This window comes from Prionailurus viverrinus, chromosome B1 (assembly GCF_022837055.1).
Source record: "Prionailurus viverrinus isolate Anna chromosome B1, UM_Priviv_1.0, whole genome shotgun sequence".
NCBI classification, from domain to species: Eukaryota; Metazoa; Chordata; class Mammalia; order Carnivora; family Felidae; genus Prionailurus; species Prionailurus viverrinus.
This window is the reverse complement of record NC_062564.1, coordinates 56,880,370-56,903,525: the sequence shown is the minus strand read 5'-3', so window position 1 is coordinate 56,903,525 and position 23,156 is coordinate 56,880,370.

Here is a 23,156-nt window from a genome sequence, read left to right as displayed (position 1 = left end):
TCAAAGTACTTAACAGATATGTAGAAATAATAGGGTCTTTGACTCTAAAGAGTTTGCACTTTAAGGGATTGATGTTTTAAGCCTTTTTAGTTGTGAGACTTTAGTTATATTTGGGGGAACTTTTTTTATGTTTTTACTTTTTCCATTCTTGAGATTTCTCATGTATATCTTTATGTTGTAGGGAGATATAATCACTGGTATGCTGTTTCTTATCATTGACAGAGAAAATAATCCTGCTTCACAAACTTTACGGGTTATGATATGATTTGATCTTAAAGTATGAGAACATTATTTTCTATCATTACTTTACTTTTTAGCTATATGCATTCAAAAAAGAAAAGAAGGAAATTATAACACACACACACACACACACACACACACACACACACACAGGTTTCAGTTTTAAAATGGGCCAGAAGATTATCAGTGCTTTGATGACATTTAAAAATGTCTTAACAAGGTAAAAAACAATCGGATAATGTTCTCTGAGCTAATCAAGTTGGGGCTGATAAAGTAAACTAATGCACACTGGCGAAAGTAAAATGACACATACTTAAAAATAGAGACTTTTCACATTTTAGTATTAAAACCAATGCTTGTTAATTATTACTGCTTAACTCGCATATCACTGATTTTTAAGGTAAACTAAACTAGGGCAAACTTTTATCCTCATTCTAATCATGCATCTTGGAATCTTCATGATGAATCTGTTGAAAGTCAAACAGTGGTAGGAATTTTCTCAGCGCGGTTCATGTAATTCTACCCCTCAATTGTTTGAAGTTTATTTATTTATTTTGAGAGAGAAAGAGACAGTGCACACATGAGTGCATACAAAAGTGGGGAAGGGGCAGAGAGATAGGAAGAAAGAATCCCAAGCAGGCTCCACGCTATCAGCACAGAGCCCTATGTGGGGCTCAATCTCAGGAACTGTGAGATCATGACCTAAACCGAAATCAAGAGTTGGTTGCTTAACTTATTGAGCCACCCAGGTACCCCTATTCTCCAATTTTGTATGTAAAATAAGTTATTGCTGCTGTTGTTTTTTTAATATCTACACACACTTAGAAGATAGCTGTGTAGAAGCCGAAGGTGGCAACATATGCTAAGATCCAACTTGAGGCATAATGAGATCTCAATTCTTACCTGGATAATGAAGTATAAAACCATAGGCACTATGTCTCTGACCAAATATGGATTAACTTAATATTGCATTAACTGACAATTTGTAGGCAAAATCTGTTTAGTTCTTTATTCAATAAATCTGTCAAAGCAAAATATAATATATAGCAGACTTTTGTATTATTATTGAAACTTAAATAGGAAAAGACTTTTAATGAGGGAGACTTTTTCCTTAATTTAGATATTATGGAGAAAATGAAGACTAACAAATTTGACAATTGGAAATAAAATACAACCAATAACATATAATAGGCAATGGTGTCTATTGATAGCATCGCTATCCTATATGAATATCGCATACAAACCCATAAGAAAAATACCAATAACACATTAGAGTCAACCAATAAACAAGCAGGAGAAATGTATAATCTCAATATTAAGATACCATATACAAATTAAATCATTAGTGAAGAGCCATATTTTATAATTTATAGATATTATATTTCTCCGTATTATATGAAATATTGATATATTGCCAGCCAAAGATAATTGTAAAACCATTAAAATACAGTTTCAAAATATATATTAAAAATTCCAAAATGTTGATGTGCTTTGTTCCAAAAGCAGTTTTTTCTGGGCACATGCTGTATGACTAGATTCTCTCTAATAGACTATGAACAAAATATGTACATATTCCACAACACTTGCCTCAAAAGAAATTATTTATTATTGTTTCTTTTCTTTTCCCCTCTGTGGGAGTGAGGAGCTATGCTGGTTTGAAAACCAGGGCATAGTCATGCAACCTTGGGTGTGTGGATGATCTTGTGGATATAAAGAAATCAGATGTAGGAGGCATCTAGGTGGCTCAGTCAATTAAGTGTCTGACTCTTGGCTTCGGCTCAGGATGTGATTCGATTCACATTTCGTAAGTTCTAGCCCCACATCAGGCTCTGAGCTGTTTTACCTATTCTGGGATTCTCTCTCTCCCTTGTTCTTTGTCCCTTTCTTGCTCGCTCACTCTCTCTCTCTCTCTCAAAATAAATAAACTTTTAACAAATTAAAAAAAAAGAAATTTGGGTGTTATTTTCTTTGTTGGGCCTTTTGTTTCAGATGGCCTTAAGGTTACCATAGTAAACCAGAAAAGATAAAGATAGGTGAAGAGAAGATAAAGACAGGTAAAGATAGAAATTATGAATCAAAATAGAGTCAGAAAGGTTAAGAAAATGAGTAAGAAAAATGTGAAATTAGGCTCCCAAGGAAAAATAAGTGTTTAAAAGAAAAAATAGTATCAAGTAAACTACATGACTAGACCACCTAAACCTCAAACCCACATTACCAATGTTTACAAAACTTGTGAGTTCAAAAGGACAAATATCAGAGTGCCTGGATGGCTCAGTTGTTTAACCATCTGACTTACGGTCAGATTAAGCATTACGATTCACAGTTTGTGAGATCGAGCCCTGTGTGAGGCCCTGGGCTGACAGCATGGAGCCTGCTTGGGATTCTTTCTCTCTCCCTCTCTGTCACTCTCCCTCTCCCCACCCCAAATAAATAAAGAAACATTTTTTCTGAAAAGATAAATGTTAAAGTCACCCATTTCAGATATGACTATGAGGGAAATGCCACAGTGAAAAATCAACAGGTGGGGAAAGATTGGGACATAGACAAAAAGAAAAAGAAAGTTGTATCCAAAGAGAAGAACCAGAAGTGTTGAAAAGGTATAACCAAGGAACTCACTTCATTGTTTGGTCAGGGATTTCATTGGCTCCTACTGTTTCCTGTTCTTCCTTTTAATAAATGGAAATTATTGTTGCAGTTGTCTTTTTCTTACCCATCATTTTACCTACTGTGTGTGCATGATGAGCAGATGTCTTGTCTTTTCATTAAATGATAACTCAAGTCATGGGGACTCAGTCTGTAGTTTATGGAGAGACTGGATTTATTTGTCAGTCAGAGACACTGAAGTCTAAGCTGTATGAACCTAATGGATGAAACAATGGGTTCTTGCCATTAGAGAGTGTGTGAATGTGTTATATGTAAGAGAAGAAGAGTGTGCACAGATAATTTGATGAAAGAGTTGCGAACTATGGCAGAGAACTAATTAGTGGCCCTCAAAATTAGTTTATTCCTTCATCCATGATGATAGCTATAGTTCATTCCATGACAGGAAAGCTACAGAGATTACCCAGTCTCCTACACAACTAAATGTAGCCCTGTTAATAAAGATCTTACAAATAGAATGTCAACAGAAAGGTGGGGTTACTTGTTTAAAATTTTGTGTAACACTTATTTATTTCTGAGAGACAGACAAAGCATGAGGCCTGAGGGGAAGAGAAAGAGGGAGACACAGAATCCAAAGCAGTCTCCAGGGTCTGAGCTATCAGCACAGAGTCTGACATAGGTCTTGAACTCAGGAACCACAAGATCATGACCTGAGCCAAAGTCAGACACTTAGCCGACTGAGCCACCCAGGCACCCCTAGGGGTACTTGTTTAGATGGGAATTTTATGTCATTCACTTGCTTTCCTCCACCCCCAATTCTTTATTTATGGAATGGAGCCAACTCCAATCATGCAGATAAATATAAAAACATATGGGATGGCTGAACAATAAGATAAGAAGAATTTGGGTTGGCAGATGGCTATGTGGAGTAGAACTCTTTAACTTCCTTGTAATACCTACACCTTCTGAACTATTGCATGAGAGTGTTCTATTTTGTGTTAGTTGCTATAAGGCAGATTTCTTCATTAAATCAACTTTACACATACACTAAATTATCATGATGTCATTAAATAATGGAAGGAGAATGCTTGAATAAGATAAGCTGTATGGCGAAGTTGTAACAGTAGATATTAAAATGATAGCTATCAAAATTAATAACATGCTAAATGTAGGCTATGAATATAATTATAAAATTACATACCACTGAATATATCACACAAATGAATATATAAAAGTCTATATGGTTATAAGATAAATGCTATAAAATATATATACAAGTTATAACATAATATAGAACTACATTATAGGGTTGACATAAGTGGGGGTTTTTTCAGCTTATTTTACTTTTCAAATGGAAGAAATAATATCTGTTTGCTGTTTGAGTCCTTTATTGTATTGAACACATCTGCCTTTTGTATTCACACCCTGTTTTATCATCTAGTCACCTTGGTCATCCTAGGCTATTGTAACCCTTTAAGTTTACATAGAAAAACTTGATAATTTATGGTGTGTGTGTGTGTGTGTGTGTGTGTGTGTGTGTGTGTGATACCTTCTTATTAAAAATCAGGTGTCATGGTTTCTTTTGGTCTTTACTTCTCCCAACTAAATCAAAGTTGGTTTTATTTTTTAAAATTGTTTTAAATGTGTATTTATTTTTTGAGAGTCAGAGAGATAGAGCACAAGCAGGGGAGGGGGAGAGAGAGAGAGGGAGACATAGAAGCTGAAGCAGGCTCTAGGCTTGGAGCTGTCAGCACAGAGCCCAGAACAGGGCTCGAACTCATGAACCATGAGACCATGACCTGAGCCAAAGTCAGATGATCAACTGACTGAGCCACCCAGGTGCCCCAAAGTTGCTTTTATTTTTGTTTAAATACTAGCCAAGTGATCAAAACCTGAAGTTTCTTTCAGATAAAAGCATTATAAAGTTTAGAAAGGGTTTGAACTAGTCCTGTACATCTAGAATTATGAGGAGGAAAGGCATAGAACTTTCAAAAGCTTAAATCCTTTTAAAGGTAATGGATCTAAGGTGTTACTTTAAGTTGTTATATCATGTACCCATAGAAGACTTCAAACAATTATGGTTAATAAAATATATTCTCCATTACTTTGTTACACAGAAGGCATTTAATTATGTTACATAATGATCAGATCCCAGTTTGAGAGGAACATAGTCTACATAAAGCTTATAAAATTTGAGACAATTTTCCTAGAATGATAATTATGGAGGAAAAATACATCAGTTGATAGGCTAAGGTCTATATTTCCACAACCTATATTTCTAAAACTTGTGCTGGGAGGAAATATGTTTTCAAATTTACTTGTTCTAGGCTTAATTTTTTGGAAGCAATAGAAAATTCATATTATATTTTATTTTTAATATTTCCTATGATAAACTACATTTTATATAATAATTAGCTAACTTACTTCCTTGGTTTCTAAGTTGTCTTCAGGTCCTAGATGAGACCTGTGTCTTCGTGGACATTAGAGAGAGAATATTTCTTTCACTCTGTATTTTGTAATTGATGAAGAACAATTTTTCTCAGTTCGCTTCTTGAGCTGCCACCCAAAAAGTCTCCACAAAAGATGATTTTTAAAAACCCTAAATTTAGCATCTCCATTGGTATTACACCCATCTGTAATTATATCAAAACCTCAGCATGTGGATTCTACAGTCATATACAAACCAATCCTGTATCTGTCTGTCACTTAACTCCAATTAGGGAAATTAGTAACCACCATTCCTAGGTAGTCTATCCATGGGATAGTCAAAATATTACTCCATTCTCACTGCTCACCTCCAAATTCAATTCTAAGTGTTTCTGTATAATAGAATTAACGTCTGAAGTTGGATTGAGGGAAATCCCTAAAATCCATTATAATGACCATGAATCATGATCACTAAGCTGAGAGACGAAGATGGTCTTATAACGGTCTAGTAAGTGAAACACAAGAATTGTCAAGCTTAAAAAATTTAATTCCACATAGACATGAAATTCAACAGACAGAAATAGATTGGAAGCCTACTAAGCTTGTGCGGGGATTATCTTTTGAAAGAAAACTCTTAGTTTGGTCTCTCAATGTTTTTAAACAATTTCTGGGACCCTATAAGTGCGCAAGAAGGAAATGGCCTCTGAAATGTTTGGAATCCCCAATAATGGCTTATTTTCCAATGCTAACTTATTATGTGGTTATGAAGAATTTTGTAAAAGGAAGAGACTCCAAAAGTCCAGCAAGAAAGACAGACCAGAGATTTTTTCACTCTGAGAGAAGAACCAGGGCCCTGCACATCGACAAACAAACACAGGATCAAGGAACAGCATCATCAGGAAAGATGTCCCTCACTGTTCTATCTCTGCATATTTCATTAGCTCTTGACCTGTGAAGGCTGTTTGCTTTCCATTCTTTCATCTCTGAATGGAAAATATTTTGTTTCACTAACTTCTTATTCTTACATGTACATTGCGTATTGACATTTTGTAGCAGACAGCTTCTCTAGAATGTGATGGACAGGACTAACTACCTTGGACATACTCAGTTTTAGGTGGAGTTACTTGATAAAATTGTTGGTTGATTTGCTTCAGTAAGGCATTCTGTATGTGGAAGAAAATGTATGCATGTAAGCCAAGGTACTGTCTGCATTTGAGAATTCAAGCAGCCCTTTGTAATAGGATTCCCAATTTTATAACCATATATGGTCTCCCTTAAATACAAATTACATCATCCAGATCACTTTGCTGTTAAGTGTGGAATTGTAAGTTCTAGCCAATAAGTCATAAACAGAAGTCTGTGGAAATTCTTTTTAAAGGGGGAAGAAATGCCCTTTGTCCTTATAACTCCTGCTACCTGAATTGCAGATGTAATTGCTAGAGATTGAGTGTTCTTGAACCATAATGTGACAAGTCTAGAAACGGAAAGGAGTAAGATCAAAGGGGTCTGCGGTATTTATCTCCAACTCCTTTTATGACAAATGTGGCTTTTATGCCATCCTTGTTTCAGGGTTTTTGGTAACGGGTAACCTAACTGAATCCTGTCTAAACCAGTATGTCTGTCCTCATTATATATACATGGAAAAGACGTTGTCGTAAAATTTTCCAAGCAATATATAGCCACTATATGCCTGATGTGGGATATATATAAAACTAATCTAACTTCAGAAGTTTGTTTCTTAATCCCCAAACCTTAAAAACTGAACAACTAAACTAGTATTCACTAAAAATTTAGTTGATATTATGTTTTATTTAGTTGATTAAAATTCATATAGTGTAAATAAAATTAATTTTTGTGGGCGTAAACTTCTCATGCATCTGACTGAGATATCTGTATAGATATATTAATTTGAAAGGAAGTACAACAGTTATTTAAGCTGCTGCTTCTGAAAAAATGAAGCAGAATGAGGATGAGGGTAGTAGAGAAAATGATATCAATTTACAATTTTATTCATAATATTTTTATTACTAAATTTAAAACTGAAATGCTAATATGATAAAATACTATAATAATGAATTATAGATGAGTAATCTAATCACTAATCAGTAATTTATTTATATTCTAAAATGTTGCTAATTTTTATTTTTTTAAGTTTATTTATTTATTTTGAGAGACAGAGAGCACAAATGGGGGAAGGGCAGAGAGAGAGGAAAAGAGAGAATCCCAAGCAGACTCCACTCTGTCAGCACAAAGCCCATCTCAGGGCTCTAACTCGTGAACTGTAAGATCATGACTTGAGTCAAAATCACAAGTCAGGCACTTAAGCGTCTGACTAAGCCAGGTGCCCCTAAAATGTTGCTAATGTTTACAACAAAACAAAATACGAGTTAGTAAAAATAGCACAGGTTGAAAGCAAAACATCAAACTATATGTGTCTTTGTGTAAATCTTTTGGGATGTTTAAATAAGTTAAATGTTTTCCTATTTTTAGAGTGGCTTTTCTAAAAAAAAAAAAACAGTGCTGCTTGGCACAGACTAAGCTGCTAAATTAAACAAATAATTATATTGAAAAGAAAGAGAAAAGAAGAAATTATAAATTAGTAATTAACCTAAAAGAAATATTAAAGTTTACAAAAGCGCAACACTAAGCTATTGTGCCTGGAGATGTACCTTTGGTAAAACTGTAAAGAAACACAAAGAAATGATCACTGTAAAAGTGGGGGTGGTGGTTACCTTTTGAGAAGGAGGGGTTTATGATTTGGACACCAACATGGAAGAATTGCTTTCAGTGTTCTCTTTCTTAATTGGGATTGGCTGGAGCAGAGAGAGGTCATTAAAAGAGTGTTTTTGTCTTGTAATTAATTAAACTATAATTTATTTGTGTAGTTTTATGAATATATGTTTTATTTCAAAGCAGATGGATTTAACAAATTAATAATATTAATATAAGTCACCAAGCTCAGTAGAGAACTAATTTCCTCTTCCAACCGCAGAAACCTTACCCTATTTAGAAAAACTTTAAGAGCAACATGACAATGTAATAGTGCTTTCTACAGTTTCTCATGTTTTATACTCGTTGGTTCTTGCTGATGCTTTGGTGCAGTCTAGTTTTATTTTTATGGGTTTTTTTCCCACACTAAAGCAAATGTTTTCCAATATAGCACTACCTGCTCTACCTGTCAAAACCCACTAACGTAATTAAGGTGAGCTAGAAAATGGCTACCACATAGCGCAGAGGCTTGAAGTACCGTGGCAGAGGTGTGTGAAGAAAATTAATACTTTCCCAAGGTATTTTGCGCTTCACATTTGTGTTAATAACTGCTGAAGATAAAATAACTTAAATTAATTGACTCAACCATACAACCTATTTTCTTCCCATTTCTAGATTACTCTAAAGAGTTATTAAATTAAGGGTAAATATGGTTGACAGTAACTCAAAACCTTACTTAGACATAAGAGTTAATTTAAGTAACCCAAATACTTTCAAATATAAAAGCCATAAAGCTAGCTAGAATTAATTCTGTTAATTCAAATTTGTACACTTATTTAGTGCTTTTAAAGAGATAATGAATTGAAGAACACCAAAGTTATTTTTAATCCACTCTATTAATTTTTAAAGCTATCTTTTAATTTGTAAAAATACTCAGAGAAATATTTTTCTGTGTACTTTACATGAGTGCATATAAATTACTTCTGACCTACTTTTAGATCAAAACTTCCCCCTTTTAAAAGAGTACGAATTTTTGAGCTATAAATTTAGACACAGGGAAATAAAATAATTCCTTCTCTTGATATCTGTTAAATGTGTTTACAAAGAATCAAACTATTGTATGTTAGAAAGTGTTGTCTCAAAACCTCCAAAAATTTAAATGTGTGAGTCATTTTTAAGCGTGAATTGAGTAGTGTGGTTGCATGTCTTTGCAGGCACACTGCCCCACTCATGAAGCATAAGACTACACTGGAGTTAGAGTGGGATTTCAAGAGCACCAGGCAGGAACTAAAACAGATTAATGCATTCAAACTAATGGTGGAGAAGACCCCAGTGACCACCAGGGCAGTTGATGTACATGAAAGCGTTTAAAATTTCATTCCCTGTTAGTTTAATCTAGCTACATTAAAAAAGATGTGCCACGGAAGCAGCTTAAAATAAAAAGGTTCATTTGTCTCCTTCTGGACCAGAAAGTTACAGCTGCCCAATTTTACCTCTTATCTAAGGGATGGTGAGTGAAAAAAAAAAAAATCTGTGAAGATAAGGCTCAAAGAATCTTAGAAATATATCTAAAACTGAATTGTTCCAGACTGGCTCATATGATGATACAGACTCATGCTTTGCCTTTCCCTAAAGCCCTTTAGGAATTTAGCTCTAAAGTAATGTAACCACACTAGGATGTTAATAGCTGATTAGATCTTAATGAGTAATTCTTTCATAACATGCCCACATTATAGTTAGAAATACTTCTTCCTCAGGGAATTAATATCCGATGATAGAATGATGAGTAAATTTGCCTATATTTCCTGAGCCTCAAATCATGTCTTGTGTGAATCCGGAGCTGGAGCTGTGAAGATTAGAAATGAATGTTTGAGCCTTTTTGGTCTGTTGCCAGGGTCTTGTTCTGGAGTGGCATCTCACATTTGCCTTCTAAGATGCATAGCGTTGCCTCAGCCTGAAAAAGTTTATCTCATGAAACTGCTTTGCTTTCATAACTGCGGACTTCCCTCAGCCCCCCTTTAGCCTTGATCTTGCCGACTATATCCCTCTCCTTTAAAACCCATCGGCTTTTTTCTTTTTTTTTTTTTTTTTTTTTTTTTTTTAAATTTTTTTTTTTTCAACGTTTATTTATTTTTGGGACAGAGAGAGACAGAGCATGAACGGGGAGGGGCAGAGAGAGAGGGAGTCACAGAATCGGAAACAGGCTCCAGGCTCTGAGCCATCAACCCAGAGCCCGACGCGGGGCTCGAACTCACGGACCGCGAGATCGTGACCTGGCTGAAGTCGGACGCTTAACCGACTGCGCCACCCAGGCGCCCCCCATCGGCTTTTTTCAAACACTTCATATTTACCTGTAAGTTCTGGTTTCATATTTGTCTCCGCATAGCTTTGCTTTTCAGGTCCGTAGCTCAGTGACATTCATCTGGAACCCATTCCTCCTTTTTCCTTATCAGTTTTGTTTTCTGGATGAATGTCAGGAACAACTATATCTGAAACTATGTCATTCAGCTTTCAGGAACATATCATGAAATATGAAAATATAAAAAAGAATCACATGAAACTTAATCAATGATTAAAAATTAGAATACATGTGTGTGTTCAGAGGGTAAAAGGGATGGTTTTACTACCCCAAACTATACACCCATTTGAGTGGATCATGAGCCATTATTAAAGTCCTTCTATTATTCCCCTATTTTAACTCCTCCCTCCAAGTACTTCTGAAACTAAATAATTTAATGTACATCTTACTCAACCTCTAAAATGTTTCTTTTTCTCTTTTTCTTTTCTTGTCTCTGACACAAATAGTATTGAAATCCTAACATTTTTTAAATTTATTTTTATTTATTTTGGGAGAGAGAGAGAGAGAGAGAGAGAGAGAGAGAGAATGAGAGCACACATGAGCTGGGAGGGGCAGAGAGAGAGAGAGGGGAGAGAGAGAATCTCAAGCAGGCTCCCCACTATCAGCTCAGAGCCCAATGCGGAGCTCAGACTCACAAACCATAAGATCATGACCTGAGCCAAAATCAAGACTCGGACGCTTAAGCGACTGAGCCACCCAGGCACCCCAATCCTATCTAACATTTTTACAGATGCCTCAGAGATACAAAAAAGGAAAGAAAAGAAAGAAAGAACAAGAATGATAAAGCTAAAATTATACAAGTAATTCAAATGATACAAGAATATTAGGCCAAATTTTAAGTATATATTTGAAGTTGCTAGTGTGGTTTATGATACTTTTGGGAAATTATTTTTAAAAGTTATCTTCCTAAAGTAGAACTGATTATACGATTGTAAGGAAATAACAGTAAGTTACAAGAAGTACTAATATATCTTCTGCACATTTCCTACAGTAAGGTGCCACAAAATTTTTTTTTTTTTTGCTGCTTGTACATGCTTTTTCAAATTCCTAAGGAATTCCATAAAGCTATGTAAATTCTTAATTTAAAGAAACTTGCTACTATAACCAATGCTAAAAGTTCCCAAAGATATTCAAGAGGAAAAAAATACGTCAATAATATTTATTTAAATATTTCCAAATATATTAAACATGTTCATGAAGAGAATCTAGGACAAAATAACAAGATAACAAGGACCTCATCTGAGGAAAATTGTGTGTGTGCGTGTGTGTGTGTGTGTGTGTGTGTGTGTGCGTATGTGTGTGTATGTGTGTGTTGAGCTGAAACAAGTTCATATTACCTTGTCCCTAATCGCGCTATCCCTCATCCCGGTTGAGCAGACCTGATAAAAGAAGTTATGGAAATAAGGATAAGGGAAACTTAAAGGATCCTTTTCATTTGACCAAGTTCCTACTAGCAAAAGGGTGATGCTGATATGGCCACATACATACAGTTTCAGGTAGGGCAATAACAGGACTGAGGCTTCCATAAACTCAAAGCCCTAGCAAGTACTTCAGTGCCAGTAACTTGATACTCCATTAAAAATAATAATTTAGCATCATGTGAAGTGTTATAATGCAGACTCATGCTAGCATCTAAATAAATAATCTGTTTCAATTGATATAATTTAATGTATCAAGAGCATAATTTGTTCTTTATAAGAATGAGATATTATAGAAGAATCAACATAGGTCAGTTAATATATTCTGCTCTGCTGCTTAAACAAAGGAAATACCAATGCTGAAACAGAATACAGAAGAGAATGATAAGACCAAAAGGGACATATATTTAAAAAAAAGAAACTGAAGATAGTGAAATCTGAGACTTCCTATTTTTTTTTTAATTTTTTTTTTCAACGTTTATTTATTTTTGGGACAGAGAGAGACAGAGCATGAACGGGGGAGGGGCAGAGAGAGAGGGAGACACAGAATCGGAAACAGGCTCCAGGCTCTGAGCCATCAGCCCAGAGCCTGACGCGGGGCTCGAACTCGCCGACCGCGAGATCGTGACCTGGCTGAAGCCGGACGCTTAACCAACTGCGCCACCCAGGCGCCCCTGAGACTTCCTATTTTATAGAAAATTATAAAATATACGAAGAAATATATATGACCAAATACACTTTATAGCTGCATATAATAGTACAGGGCATTAAATGTTCATTTTGAAATTGAAAAATAAAGATCTTGTGCCATGATAGTATCAGATTTCTAGATTTTTCTTTCTTTTTTTATTGGACGTTTTCTTACTAATTTGAAGGACTGTAAAGTGCTAAAATTTCTAATATTTATGTAGTCTATTCTGTCTTTCTTTTCCTTTAGAACTTCTGTTTTTGCTGTCCTCGATGCCCATCACCCACTTTCCCCTCTCCCCCACCCTCCATCAACCCCCATTTTGTTCTCTGTATTTAAGAGTCTTTCATGGGCATCGAGGAGGGCACTTACTGGGATGAGCACTGAGTGTTGTATGGAAGCCATTTTGACAATAAATTATATTAAAAGAAAACAACTTATTTTTTTCCTGTATTGCTTAAAATAGTCTCCTCAGTTCCGAAGATCCTTCTCATATTCTTATTTTTGTTTTTAAAACATTACTTGGAAATCATTTGGTATGGGTGATAAAATAAGCTTTAATTTTATCAAGTGGAAAGCCTATGCAAACTATTAATTTCAAAAACAATTTTAACCAGCAAATTGAATTATTCTTTTAACATATATTATGCTCCCCATATTCTTTGTTCTCCCATATAAACTTACAATTAATTTTGTTTAATATCCCCCCAAATGGGGTTTTGAATGACTTTGAATTAAATATTTACAATAAATTTAGCAAGATGTGAAAACATAAAATTGAGTTTTTCCATTTTAGAACATATAAACACCCCCATTCTTTAATGTAGGAAATTCTCAAAAACCCTACTCTTGATAAATAATAAAAAAACTTTTCATTGTCCAAAAATTAACAAGGTATGCAAACTTGCTTGGAACACACATCAGATGGTAGTTTCAAAATATTTAATGTTTGAATAGCAGTTAATTTTACCAAATTTTATCTGTTATTAACTGAAATGTCAGACTCCCATAATGGGTGCTTAAAATTACAGGGACAAGTTGAAATCAAATGCAACTATCAATAGAAGTCTACAGTTCTTTTCATTATATATTTCTTTTTTTTTTTTTAATTTTTTTCAACTTTTTTTTTTTTTTTTATTTTTGGGACAGAGAGAGACAGAGCATGAACGGGGGAGGGGCAGAGAGAGAGGGAGACACAGAATCGGAAACAGGCTCCAGGCTCTGAGCCATCAGCCCAGAGCCTGACGCGGGGCTCGAACTCCCAGACCGCGAGATCGTGACCTGGCTGAAGTTGGACGCTTAACCGACTGCGCCACCCAGGCGCCCCTCATTATATATTTCTAAACTTATTTTATCTTTTTTTTTTTTTTGACAATGAGTTTGAATGAATTGAATTATGGTCAATACTATCGAATAATGTATTGACCTTACCTTTTTTTGTCAGTTATCACTGTATGCTCTCTTCTTTACTCAGTTCTATATCCAAATCTGAATTAAAAGCATAAAGAGTCAAATGTACTTACATAATGTTAAATGGTAGAAAGATAACAAATGGGAAAAAATAAGAATTAGAAAAGTATAATTAATATAGAACTCAGAACTCTAGTGTTTGACATTTGAACATTTTTCTCAAGACTTCATCATGAACAATTTATAGCCTTAACTACAAATGAAATGCCATAGATAATTGGTCATGTACCTCTGACATTTCATCTCAGGTTTGGTGAATCAATTTTGTAATTTAAAACAGCTGAAGCCAATATACAAGGACTGAAATCTCAGGACTAGCTATTTTTAATTACTTTATGAAAGTGTATCTTTTGCTCATTTCTTTAAATATAATAAAGCAAACCATAAATAGAGAAACAATGCAAGTGAAGGCAAGAATACTTGCTCTACAAAGATGCAAAAGGAAAAAATATTAATAATATTAATAACTAATTTCCTTTTTAAGCTAATTAAACTTAATACATGATATTGTGCTTCTGAGGCTTAGGGAGAAAACTTTCTCCATTCCTGAGGAACTTTCATTACATAAAATATATATAACATTAATTGCTGCTTATGATTATGGTCTACGTCATAGTGGGATAGTGCTTCCTTATCTAAAATTTTTATTTTTATTTTATTTTTTAATGTTTATTTAATTTTGAGAGAGAGAGAGACAGAGTGTGAGTGGGGGAGGGGCAGAGAGACCAAAAGAGGCACAGAGTCTGAAACAGGCTCCAGGCTATGAGCTGTCAGCACAGGGCCTGACACGGGGCTCGAACTCATGAATTGTGAGATCATAACCTGAACCGAAGTCGGACACTCAACCTTCTGAGCCACCCCAGGAGCCCCTAAAATTTTTATTTTTTTAATTTTTATATTTTCTTATTTTTTAAGAGGCAGGCTCCAAGCTGTCAGCACAGAGCCTGATGTGGGGTTTGAACCCACAAACCTTGAGATCATAACCTGAGATGAAGTCGGATGTTTAACTGACTGAGCCACCCATATCTAAAACTTTTAAATACGTAACTATGTTTTATGACTGCATGTGAATAAGCTAAGTAAATTTAGCTTATGAAGAAAGCAAAGATATTAGTAACATACCAAAAAAGTCGCATAGTCAAAGCACAAGGGGACATTTAAGCTTCTGTAAAAATTGTAATCAAGGAGTACATCACCATCGGAGCTCTCTCTCTTTTTTCCAATTCGACTTCTTTCTGAGTACTTGCCTCATTCTTCTTTCATGAAGTCAGCCAGATTTATTTTTTTCCAAGCCACAAATCAGAATATGGCTGTCAAGAGTGCCCATGTTTATATTTTGCTCCTGAAAAACAGCAAACACGCTGCACTAGAATCTTACCATAATCCAAACGAGGAAAGGTTCTGATTGGCTCAATTTGAAGAGTGTCCGCACATGAACCAGCTAACTGTGGCCCAAGGGCCGTGTCCTGGTGTTGGGGAGTGGATGGGTGGGAGTATTTCACGAAATAATAGTGGAGATGATTCTCTGAAAATGGGTTGGAGGGTACTGAGTGTGCTGTGTACACTGTTTCTTTTTCATTTCTTCTTTGTCTAGGAATAAACTTTCCTATGATTCAAGATGGTCTGATATGCGAAGAATTAAGGAGCGAAAATTATAAAGGTGGATATATTTAAAGAAAGAAAACTGAAACCTCTCAAATATGCCTAAATAATTTTCTAATCAGTTGAGCTTCTCTCAGCCTAAGAAACAGCTTTTAAACGTACAGAGATTGACTGGAAGTCAATAGCTTAGAGATCTGCTAAGTGATATGGGGGAAACAAAAACCCCAAAAGGGCTTAAAGTAGAAATTGTTGACCTTAAATAGAAAATAAACTTGCAGTTTCTAACCCCATCAAATTTATTTAGCTACATATTAATATATTACCATATTGTTTATGACCACAAAGCACACATTCTGGATCTTGGTCCATAACCGGTCACTGTCTTATTAGCTCTTTGATACTTTCTGGTAGATTTACAGATATATTTCACCTAACTTTACAGGTTTTCTCAGAGAGCATGTGGAGAGAAAGTGAGGGAGCATGATTATCTAGTCCACCGTCATTGAAATCCTACTTGCCAGTTGTACATAACGTGACCCATGTAACACTACTTGAACCTTTAAAAAACACAGTAAAACACTGTGTATCTCTATCAGTGTGGCTGGAAAGGAGGACAGGTGGTTTTGTCACAGAAATTTGTCTCTCGGTGTTCATATAGCTTGGGTGTGCTCTTTTCTGAATCTCCAGAGTGGGCACACTTGCAATACTTTTTGTAGTCTATCTTCCAATCTTTCACTCTCTCTTTCCACCATTGTTTTCCCTTCTCTTTTTCACTTCATTGCTTACTTTTGAAGAAATCATGAAGTCATTCTTCTGTTTCACCTAAATAGAGATTCCAGTCATTCTGACTTGACCAGAAAATAATATTTTCTTCCTCCCTTTTGTCCTACAAAATGAAATGACCTTAGCATTTGACAGAAAACAAAAACAAAAACTCTTCCAAATGGTCCAAACCACAGTGTAAGTTTGTCTCAGTCCAAATTCTGCCAAATTGCCAAGCACATGGGACTTAGAAAACAATGGACCAAAGCTCTGGAGCCAGCCAGCCAGGCTTTAAATCCCAGCTCTACCATTTATCAGCTGTGTAATGTTTGGAAGGTTACTTGAGCTCCCTGGACCTCAGTTACCTCAACTATAAATTGAATGATGATTATACCTACCTCCAGTGTTACTGTGAAGATAATTGAGTTGATGATGTATCCAGAGCTTTTTGCACAGTGCCTGGAATATTTTAGCACTCAATAATTGCCAGCCATTTCTGTAAGAGGCACCGTAGCCCATAGGCTCTGGAGCTAGTTGTCAGAGTTCAGAGCCCACCTCTGTCTTTGTAATAGCTGCGTTGTCTTTTATTTTTTTGTGGGGGCCGAAATGTTCTCCAGTGGCTTATAAGAAAACATATTTGGATAATTTCCAGACAGTTAGCTGTGGGTAGCATACATTTTAAATAGCCTTGATTTTTTTTTATTACACTGTTAACTTTCTTAATTATTTTTCTTCCCTGAAAGATTTAGGTTCTTTCCTTTAGGGTCAAGGTCTTCAAAATTTGCAATCATATACTTTGGTAGGTTTATTTTTCTTTCATTTACTAGGTGCTTAGTGGGCCCTTGTGAATGGCAACTCTTGAGAAGTTTATTGATTTTTGGTGGTAAAAAAGGTGGGAAATTCTCTGACTTTTGTTCTCTCTAGAACCCATGTTGTTCATATATGTAGCATCATATATTAGTATTTTGGTCTCTTACCTTTCATATTTTCTTGTTTCTCTGATTTTTACTTAAGTTTTGGAGAGCTTCAACAGATTATGTTTTCCATACTCCCTGAATATCTTTTAAATTTATTTTGAAAGTTTATTTATAGTTTTCTGGATTATAGTTTTTGATATCATCTTTGGTTTATTGTATGATTAGTCTTTTGTTATTTTTATGGATGCAATATTTCTTAAATTTTTCTGAGCATACACATTAGATATCTTTATTTGTTTTAGTTTTCTCCATTCTTTTTTATCACTTTTATAATCTGTGTGTTCTGGGGCAACTTTTCATAGTGATAACTTAAAATCAGATGTTGAGTCATTTTGGTCTCCATTCAAATGTACGAATAAGGAAATAAAAAGCTGGTTGGCACCTGTAAGTATCTAAGTGTGCCTGTTCCTTGTTCATCTTTGTTTTAGGGGGTAGAACTAAAATCAGAGGTCAAAGAAGGGAGGACAAATGCCAACACTCACCACTTTTCCTGGGAACTTTCACTTTTCTCCAGGGGTACTCTAAATTACCTTGCTTGGTCATTAATGCCCATACAGGATACAGTGTGTGGATTTTAGAGATAGGGAAGAAAACTCCTATAAAAATTCTGTTAATTCTTTTGAATTTAGTTCTGTGTTTTATTCTTGGAATTCTTATACTTGGCATTCTTGAGTGTTTAGACAGTCTGGGTTAGTGCAGGGAAAATCAGCTTCTATCTGAGCTGCATCACGCTTTGTAAACATTCTAGACTACATCTTCCACTGCCTGGTATGTTATTCACTACCTATGTCCAGTTACCATAGTCCAGTTAAACTGAAATTGTTCTTGTGGTTCTTGTATTAGTTTTGTTCATTATAAGTTTATAACTTTAAGTGACTTATTGCTATCTTATTATAGTTTTAAAAGAGAAAGAAAACAGTTGGGTGTGATTAATCAATTATATTCATCCAGATAATCTAAACTGTGTGTAGGACACTTCCATATCCAGAAGACTTCACAATCTTTAAAGGGCCAACCCGGCAATTTCCCATATACTACAATAGTTGTTCCATTATGATATATGAAAATTAGGGCAATTTTTAAAATATTTGCATTACTTAACAAGTGACAAAATATGTAGATATAATCATCAAACGAGACAATAGAAACTTGTGATAAAATGAATTTAATTTTCTTCCTTAGCACTATAGCAAATAGTAAGGTAGGAGTGAGGTTTCTAAAACTTACCTCATTACTTTGCTTTTAAATAGGATAGAGTGTGTGTTCCTTACCAAAAGGTATTTTTAAATTACATTAGATAATGCAAGAGAACATCTAGCATAGGATATAGTACAATGTAAGCTTCAACAAATGCCTATTATCTCACCATTCCTCCTACCCCAACTTATATTTATTAAAGTTTTGAAATAAACTTTTACGTTTTACAGATGTCTGACTATTGCAATTCTGAAATAGTAATCTATCTCTAATTTTAATCAAATATGAAATTAACTGAGAATGATTTAACAAGCCAGGGAATATGATTCCTTGAGATTATATTGCACCTCAGAGGCTAGTTTTACTGCCATACTGTATGTACATGATATCATTTGAAAGCTATACATTCCACTAAACTGTAAAAATGTATTGTTCATTATCTATAATTGATTAAACAGTAGTTTTATGACCATTATGTGTTACGATTTTTTAAAATAATGTGTCTGCATCTGATGCGCCTGCATCAGTCAGTAAGCAACCAACTCTTCATTTCAATTCAGGCGATAATCTCATCATTTGTGGGTTTTCCCCCCTCCTCCCCATCAGGCTCTGCACTGACAGCATGGAGCTCCCTTGGGATTCTCTCTCTCCTTCTCTCTCTGCCCCTCCCCCTACTCCACCCATCTATAAATAAATAAATAAAAATAAATAAATAAATAAATAAATAAACTTTAAAAAGGAGTTCCTGGGTGGCTCAATCAGTTAAGTGTCAGACTCTTGATTTCAGCTCAGGTCATGATCTCACGGTTCTTGGGTTTGAGCCCTGTGTCAAGCTCTGTGCTGACAGTGCAGAGCCTGTTTGGGATTCTCTCTCTCCCTCTCTCTCCACCCCCTCCCCTACTCTCTGCTCATGCACTAAGTTTCTCTCTCTCTCAAAATAAATAAGTGAACTAAAAAAAAACTTGGCAAAATAAAATAATATTCCTGCATCAATCAATTTAACATGTGGAAAATGTAAAAATAGCTACTTGGTAATATGATTTTCAAGTCTTAATATAAAAATGAAACATCAAACAAGAATATAAATTTCTATTAGAAAGTTGGATGTTTAACTAATTAACTAATATGCTTCTATTTACATCTATTGTTTACGAGGAATTAAAAATTTTTGGCTTGGATTTGTACTACTTGAATAAGAAAATGATATTACATGATAACCATTCACAAACCATTGTCAGAATTACAGAAACATCAATAGGATGAAAATTATTATGAGAGGCAAAAACTGGGCATAGCAAAGAATAATAGTTATAGTTACAGACATGAGACTAAGAAGAGACTGCATTCTGGTGGGAACCTGAAACAGACAAACTGAATACATTGGATGCAACAAACTGCATACCTCGGATACTCACTACTATATAATATAGTTGTTAGACTCAAAAGGAAAAACCTGATGTGTATTACAAGAAACAAATATTGCATATTTACTTGTTAAGTTTATGATTATTAATAGATTTAATGATTTTATACTATAAAAGTACTTTTGAGGATATCCATGGTTTTGATTAAGAAGTAATGCAATTAGTAAAACTAAGATAGAAGTTCAAGGGAACTTATTGAAATTGATAAAATCTATAAAAACCTACAGCTAACATTATATTTAATATGAGAAACCAGAAGATTATCCATTAAGATCAGGAACAAGGCAATGGATGTTCCTATTACCAGACCTATTCAACATAATGCAGAAAGTTCTAAATAATGCAATAAGAAAAGGAAATAAAAGGCATACAAATTAGAAAAGAAAAACCATTGTTGTTGCTGTCATTGTTGGCAGACAATAAAATCATCTATGTAGAAAATCTGAAAGTATCAACAACAACAACAAAACTACTATAATTAATAAGTGATTATAGCAAAGTTTCAGGATACATGGTTAATATTAAAAGGTCAATCACTTTCCCATTTGCTAGCAGTGAACAAGTAGAATCTGAAATTAAAAACAAAATGCAATTTACATTACATTTCTTAAAAATGAAATGGCTAGATATATATGTAATAAAATCTGTACATCCATATGAGAAAAATTACAAAATTATGATAAGTGAAATCAAAGAATAAACAGAGAGGTATCCCATGTTCATCAATAGGAATACTCAGCATTGTCAGGACATCAGTTCTTCCCAAATTGACTTAGAGATTCAAGGCAATCCTAATCAAAATCTCAGGAGGTTATTTTATGGATGTCAGCAAACTCTTTCTAAAGTAGATATGGAGAGGTAAAAAGACCCAGAATAACCAACACAGTATTGAAGAAGAACAAAGTTAATGGAGTGATACTACCTGACTTGAAGACTTACAATAAAGCTACAGTAATCAAGACAGTTAGTATTAGTAAAATAATACACAAAAAGATCAATGGAATAGCATAAAGAATCCAGAAATAGACCCACATGAATATAGTCAACTGATCTTTGACAAATGAGTAAATTTGATAAAATAGAACCAAGATAGTTTACTCAACAAATGGTACTAGAATAACTGGATATTCACATGTAAAAATAAATAAATCTAGACACAGACTTTATGCCCTTCACAAAAATTAAAAATGAATCACAGAATTAATGTGAAACACAAAAGCACAAAACTCCTGGAGGACAGCATAAGAGAAAATTTAGATGATCTTGTGTATGACAGTAATGTTTTAGATGCAATACCAAAGGCACAATCCATTAAAGAAATAATTAACAAGATAGACTTTCTTAAAAGTATAAATATTTGTTCTGCAAGAGACACTGTCAAGAGAATGAGAAAACAGTTTACAAACTGGGAGAAAATATGTGTGAAATACACATCTAATTAAGGACTGTTATTCATAATAAACAAAGAACTCTTAAAATTCAACAATAAGAAAACAACCAGATTTAAAAATGGACAAAGGATTTTAACAAATATCCCACTAAATAAAATATACAGATGGAAAATAAACATATGAAAAGATACTCTACATGCCTTATTATAAGTGAAATGCAAGTTAAAATAACAATATTAATTTGCAAATATCTTCACTCATTCCTTAGGCTGCCTTTTAGTTCTTTTGGTTGTTTCCTTCACTGTGAAAAGCTTTTTATCTTGATGAAGTCCCAATAGTTAAGTTTTGCTTTTGTTTCCCTTACCTCCAGAGACATGTCTAGTAAGAGGTTGCTACATTCTAGGTAAAAGAGGTAGCTGCCTGTGTTCTCTAGGATTTTGATGGTTTTCTGTCTCACATTCATGGTCATTCACCCATTTTCAATTTCTTTTTATGTCTGGTGTAAGAAAGTGGTCCCATTTCATTCTTCTACATGTTCCTGTCCAGTTTTCCCAACACCATTTGGTGAAGAGACTGTCTTTTTCCCATTGGATATTCTTTCTTGCTTTGCCAAAGATTAGTTGATCATATAGTTGTAGGTCCATTTCTGGGTTTTCTATTCTGTTCCATTGATCTATGTGTCTATTTTTGTGTCAGTACCATACTGTCTTGATAACTACAGCTTTGTAATATATCTTAAGGTCTGGAATCATGATGCCTTGAGCTTTGCTTTTATTTTTCAGGTTGTTTTGGCTACTCAGGGTCTTTTGTGGTTCCATACAGATTTTAGGATTCTATCTCTGTGAAAAATGCTGTTCATATTTTGTTATACATTGCATTAAATGTATAGATTGCTTTGGGTGGTATAGACATATTAACAATGTTTGTTCTTCCAATCCATGAACATGGAATGTTTTTCCATTTCTTTGTGTCTTCTTCAATTTCTTTCAAAAATATTCTATAGTTTTCTGAGTACAGACCTTTTAACTTTTCAGTTAGGTTTATTCCTAGGTATCTTATTGTTTTTGGAGCAATTGTAAATGGGACTGATTCCTTGATTTCTTTTTCTGCTGCTTCATTATTGGTGTATAGAAATGCAATAGATTTCTGTGTGTTGATTTTATATCCCATGACTTTGCTGAATTCATGTTTTAGTTCTAGCAATTTTTTGGTGGAGTTTTTTGGGTTTTCTACATAGAGTATCATGTCATATGGAAATAGTGAAAGTGTGACTTCTTCCTTGCTGATTTGGATGCCTTTTATGCCTTTTGGTTGTCTGATAGCTGAGTCTAGGGCCTCTTAATACTCTCTTAAATAACAGTGGTGAGAGAGGACATCCTTTTGTTATTCCTGACCATAGAGGAAAAGCTCTCCATTTTTCCCCCATTAAGGATGATGTTAGCTGTGGGTCTTTTGTAAAGGTTTTTATCCAAAATCTGTAAAGAACTTATCAAACCTCAACACCCACAAAACAAATAATCCAGTGAAGAAATGGGAAGACATGAATAGACATTTTTCCAAAGAAGACATCTAGATGGCTAACAGACACATGAAAAGATACTCAACATCATTCATCTTCAGAGAAATACAATTCAAAACCATGATGGGATACTACCTCATTACCTGTGACAATGACTAAAATTAAAATTAACAACATAAGAAACAACAGATGTTGGTGAGGATGCATAGAAAGGGGAATCCTCTTACACTGTTGGTGGGAATGCAAACTACTGTGGAAAATAGTATGGAGCTTCTTCAAAAAGTTAAAAAAAAAAAGAACCACCATATGATCCAGTAATTGAACTACCAGGTATTTACCCAAAGGATACAAAAATACTGATTCAAAGGGACA